Here is a 6,566-nt window from a genome sequence, read left to right on the forward strand (position 1 = left end):
GCTGCACTGTTTGTTCTTTTCCCCTGTTTATGAAGTATGCCTGCACACATTAACAATTACTTAACTCACATGGAGACATCTGTGAGGTGCTGAAGGGGATGTTGGGGTGAGCATTCCTATGTTTCACACTAATGTCTGCTCCCATACGGCTGCACCAAATTGTGTAAACAACTTTGTTTAATCCCAGCCTCTAGACAGTAATGACTTCCAGAAGACAATCTGTTACCTGCTCTTCACTGAAATATGGGTAAACTTTAAAAAGTAAATTATTAACTAATTTTGTGCTAAATTTGTGATATTAACTTCTTAAATGTGTACTGTGATTCAAAAGGACCCAAACACTACAGTATAACACAATTCTTCCAGTCCCCTTTCTTTTGATAATTGCTTTCCCCAAATTAGTTATGCAAAGAAACTGAGAGAATAACCTCACACTGATTATTTCCTTAATGGTAAATATTTAACTAGAGTGGATTAGATGTCTACTCTGCTGTGTGGCAGCCTCTGTGTTCATTACCCATGATCCCACAGGTCTGAAAGCTCGGTTTGTTGATTGCCAAATAGGTAAACACATCAAGCATACGACTGCAGCTCTGACTTTTTCCTGGGAAAATTGCTACAACCTCAGGCCATTTAGAAAAGAAATATTAAGCCACTGTTGTATTGTTTTTTCCACATGAAATGTTAACAAGGCATCCAATTTGATATTTGGCAGGGTAGTACCGAGAAGCGGGAAAGTAAAGCTAATGAAGACAAACACCATCAACCTCCAACACTGAACTACTGTAACATAGAGCCAAAACTAAGAAACTCTTGAGAAGAACTAATATGCTTGCGCAGATGCACATTAACAGATTGCAAACACATGAACAGAAAATTAGGCATAAACATAACACACACGCAGCAGATCACCAACACACATGCTCAAATTAAGACGATGATCATTTATCTAAACCTAAAAAGACTTATGTTTTCCTAACAAGCAACTCCTTATGTCCTGCAAACAATGACAGTTCTCTCTTAGTTACAGGGGAGAACAAGCTTACAAAGCATTAGGGCTGCCCCTAATAGTTGACCAAACATTAGTCAACCACAAAGGTCATTAGTCGGCAAGATTTCATTGGTCACTTAGTTGCAGAAAAACAACAACAATAAAAATAAAATAAAAACTCTTGTAGGAGCTGTGCCTTGTTAAACTAAATCAAAACCTATATGACTGGACCATGTGGGAATTTAATTTGAAAGGACAGACACAGGAAGTGGCCACACTCAGCAGTCAGACAGGAGTCACTTTAATATACAGGGCTGGTACCTGCGGTTATTACACAGGCTAGTTAACAACATGTCGGTGTGTGGGATCATTTTGAGAAGGTGAAGGATGAACTCAAGCTGATATGTAAACTCTACAGGCAAACATTTGCCTATCATTGGTCGATTGGTAGCTACATGCCCATTAGCCACTTAGCACAATCATTACTGCTTTGCCCACAGCGTCATTAACAGGCGGCTCGCTCAGTGTGTGACGTGCACTTGTAGATAAAATATAGGCCTATATTAAAGGATAACTTTGGTATTTTTCAACCTGGGCTCTATTTCCCCACGTGTATGTGTGTGTATGATTCATGGGTACCACTCGTTCTAAAACTGGTTCAGTATTGAGGCGCGAAATGAGCTAAAACGGTAAAGGGGGCAAATGCGTCCCGTATAAAAGTGCTTTTTTTCGCCACTGACCGGTTCGGATCGCCAGTGCTATCTCTGTAGATAGCATACTAAGCGTTTCCCTTACCCTTCACTTCCTGTGGGCTGTGTGTGACGTCATCTCGCGAGAGCTTTGCTCAAGTTGTACCCATGAATCATACGCACACATACACATGGGGAAATAGGGCCCAGGTTGAAAAATACCGAAGTTATCCTTTAAGCCCCACATTTCAAAGTGCTATCCATTTAGAAGTGGTGAAATCATAATGTTTTGTGATGTAAATGTGATGCGCCACTGACCGGTTCAGATCGCCAGTGCTATCTCTGTAGATAGCATATTGTAGCGGCCCTGGGGCAGTGGTGAGTGTGAATGAGTGGAGTCAGCTGTCAGTCAGTGTTGGAGCAGAGAGGGGGAGGGCTGCCCCGCTGGGTACTGTAAGTGAGTATGTGCGTATGAAGTGTGTGTGTTACGCTAGAAGAGTCAGAGTTTGGGAAGGAGTCTTTTACGTGCTACCCCCTGGAGTGTTACCGGAGTTTTTGGAGTGCTCAAATAAACGGGCCTTTTTCCCGAACGCAAGAACCGGATGTCGCGCAACACCCCGTACAGCTTTCATAGGCTGCCTTTGTCGGATGGTGAGATGCTGAAGTTGTGGCTAGTTGTGCTACAAATGGATGCTAACCCTCCTGTCCAGACACTGCGCCATGCAGACCATCGGGTCTGCAGTGCTCACTTCTTCCAAGATGACTACTGCCAGCCGAAGAAGAGAAGACATCCAGCCTAGAGGTAAGGGAAAGGCTAGTATGCTATTTACAGAGATAACACTGGTGATCTGAACCGGTCAGTGGCCAAAAACATACTTCATACACACATACTCACTTACAGTACCCAGCGGGGCAGCCCTCCCCCTCTCTGCTCCAACACTGACTGACAGCTGACTACACTCATAGCACTCATAGCACTGGCGATCTGAACCGGTCAGTGGCGAAAAAAAGCATCCGCCTCCCTCAATACTGAACCAATTTTAGAACGAGTTGTACCCATGAATCATACGCACACATACACATGGGGAAATAGGGCCCAGGTTGAAAAATACCGAAGTTGTCCTTTAATGAAGGTTCATTAGTACGGTTTTGTATTTCTCTGTAATGTAGCACAGTGTTAACAATGTTACTGATTCTATTCTTTCTCACACCTTCGACTCAAACCATTGTGTTGCCCCGCCCAAAATATATAATTTAATAATTAAATTCATAATCATAATAATCAATCATAAACATGTGGGTGACTAATCAACTAATGGCCCTAAATGACGACTATGGCACCCAAAACTGCAGTTTGTATCTTGTCTCTGACATTTTTTTTTTTTTTTTTCCTATGACTAGACAACACATTCTGACTCCAACCTCATCACATACTTTTGTTTGGTCATGGACTTTCCACGTCCAGATACGACGTGAAAAGGGGTGGTGTGTTGGTTGTTGACGTTCTGGGAGGCCATGTCAAGTTCTGCCTGTTACATGCATTGTCTTCTCTAAGATAAACTCCTGTTTTCACAGGAAATGTATATACAGTTTATATACGGTCTCTTTCAAAATAAAGGCACTACGTCAGTACAACAACAACAAGCACATGTGGTTGGGTTTAAGCAACAAAAGCACGTGGTTAGGTTTAGGAAAAAAGAACAGTTTGGCTTTACAATCTTACGGGTAGCAAATGCCACTCTCCTGGGTGAAAGTCGGTGTTTGTTTGACCCATCCCCCACAACCGCCCTAGTCACACTTTTGCCACCTTAACTTTAATTCTTGTCCCGCTGTGTTCCCCCCTGACACTGCCAAGCGCCAATAAACTATAACGGCGACCGGCGACATATCATGCCGATGTTAAAAGACGGCTTTTTTCGTCAGTGTCTGATGAAACCAGGCTCAACTACAATCTTTTAAGAGACTCTAGAAACTCTAGACTTCTACAGTATGCAAATGTATTAGTACACGTTGTCAGTACAGAATATTTCACTACGTTAACCAATAACAACATGTGCCCTGATAAATATTATCTGTGAATAATTTCTAAGTGATTATATAGACCTTCCCTGAATGTCTTGTGTATTTATTACTTGTGGAAACAATAAATAACTATCATCTTTTGTCATACTCATATGGCATATTTATCACCTGTATGATACTTCATAAGGATAAGTTTTATTAAGCACTGCACTTAAGTCAATGAGCCTCAATAACCTTGATTGCATTTATACCTTGGGCAACATTAGTAGTCTCTATTGCATGGTTAAAATACATCACGTCAAAACATCAACTCTGTTCAAACAAATATTGACAACACTTGGGTTTTTAAGGTTAAAACACATCTACCGTATGTCAAACAGCAATATTCACATCCGCTGTAGGGTTTAAGCATTGTAACAAACCTTTCAACAATAAATATTTCTGTATTTCTAAAATTGCCTTTTAGGAAAGTGCTTACTTCAACATGGAGAGGATGCAGCTCTAAGCTGTTTATGTGTATTCATGTATGTGTGAATACCGTTAATGCATGGTCAGTAAGGTTTCCAGTAAGCATACATACACTTTTTGTTGTACAAGCACACACACGTGCACCCGGTGTGAATCCGACGGCCATGAATTAGCTGGTAATGAGGCTCTTCTTTGTAATGTGGAAAGGCAACCATCAGCTGAGGGAAACGAAAGGTCAAGCTGTGAGAGCTGCCACAAACTTGTTAAAAGGTCAAACTCAGCATTGAGGCATTTTCAGCCAGGTTAAGAAAACCATACATATTTATGTAGGTGGGCTGTGCATGAGTGTGTGTGTTTATCTGTGATGTTGCAGTGTGGATACTAGGTCGATGCACATTTTATTATTTTGTTTCCTTGGCATTGGAGCACTGCAGGCTACACTGCTACAGCCTTATGAATAATGTATCTTTGACATGTGATGACACCATTGTTAACCTCTGTATTAACTCACACGATGTCCCTGGGGAGATACAGTATGTGGCCCTGTGGCTGTGACTCAAGATGCAGTAGAGAGGCACTAACATCTGTTTTTATTTTATATACATTTAAGTATAGGCAGACAAGTGTACATTCACTGTGAGCGGGGATTCTTTGCTGTTGTCCCTTTTAGCTGTTTTAATAATTTACAATACATCCTCAGATTCCCCGGGTGTCACTCTGAAGTGTCCTTAAGGCCGCCACTATCACAACAGACTGAAGTAAATAGAAGCTTTATTTTTAAAATAGATGAACACAGCTAGATCTGACATTTGAGTATGCAGTCTTAAAACTTTTTCGCTGGTTCTTTAGGAAAGGACACAGGACTGAAAATTAGTTTCCCAGCTTCTAATAGCGATAAGATATTTTTAAACTAGAGGTAGATCGATAAATAGACTTGGAATATTTGTAGGGATGGGAATCGAGAACCAGTTCCAGTTGAGAACCGGTTCCAAATGGTTTGATGCATCCTAACTGTATGTGTCTGAGCTTATCAATTCCATTGATTGATGCTGCTGTTTTTGTTTTTCAGACAGTTGCACATTGCAAAACATTGATGTCAGAATCGTGACTCTGCACTGCTGGAAATTTGCAACAAGGAGTCATGACAGTAAGGAAGACACAGTCCAAAGCACTGGTTCATTTTATGAAGATGATTAAAAAAAAGGCTGCTTATAATGTCTGTAAAATGATCATTTGAAGTTATGGTGGAAACACCAGCATTATGCTGAGAAATCTTTCTACACAACATGGGGTCAAATTTCAGGATTGCCATGTATCTGACTCTACGCACGACTGCCACTGCTTCCAGACTGAACAGCATGTCCATTACTGAGAATGAATACCCTATGTTACAGTAACTCTAGGACCACACAGGCAGCCTCAGTGGATTTTTTGTTAATAAAATAATAAAAAAGACGCTGAAAACCTGTACTTTTTACCCTACACAGAAATTTGATCAGGAATAAATAATGGAATCAATAAAGAACTGCACCGATAAGCAGAATCTATAATGGCATTGGTATAAATGAATGCCTGTATTTATGTGTATGCCAAAAAATAACAAGAAAGTTTGGTGCAGAAATGCCAAAGATTTGATAAGAAACAGTGTTGCATTACGTAGTTTGTCCACTAGTTTAACGGTATCAAGTGTAAAATGTACTCTTTAGTACAAAGCTTGGTCAGAAATATTTGTTATGTGTTTGAACAACAACAAAAAGGTTTCAAATCTTTAACCTGAAATACTGAGAGTAGTATGTGTCTCCAAAGTCCAGCATGTGTTAGGCTTTTTTCCAGTGAACTTTGTGAAAAGACTGTCATTAAAAGATGTGACTTTAAAATGTAAAAGTAACGACGTGGATTATTTACACTCACCAGCCACTCCATTAGGTAGACCTGTTCAACTGTTCATTAATGCAAATAGCTAATCAGCCAATAACGTGGCAGCAAATCAATGCATGTAGGCATGTAGACATGGTCAAGTTCAAACTAAGTATCAGAATGGGGAAGAAAAGTGATTTAAGTGACTTTGAATGTGGCATGGTTGTTGGAACCAGACAGACTGGTCTGAGTATTTCAGAAACTGCTGATCTACTGGGATTTTCACGCACAACCATCTCTAGGGTTTACAGAGGATGGTCTGAAAAAGAGAAAATATACAGTGATGCCAGAGGTCAGAGGAGAATGGTCAGACTGATTCAAGATGATAGAAAGGCAACAGTAACTCAAATAACCACCCCTTACAACCAAGGTATGCAGAAGACCATCTCTGAAGCAACAACACGTCGAACCTTGAAGCAGATGGGCTACAGCAGCAGAAGACCACACCAGGTGCCACTCCTGTCAGCTAACAACAGGAA

The sequence above is a fragment of the Epinephelus moara genome, chromosome 3 (assembly GCF_006386435.1).
Source record: "Epinephelus moara isolate mb chromosome 3, YSFRI_EMoa_1.0, whole genome shotgun sequence".
NCBI classification, from domain to species: domain Eukaryota; kingdom Metazoa; phylum Chordata; class Actinopteri; order Perciformes; family Serranidae; genus Epinephelus; species Epinephelus moara.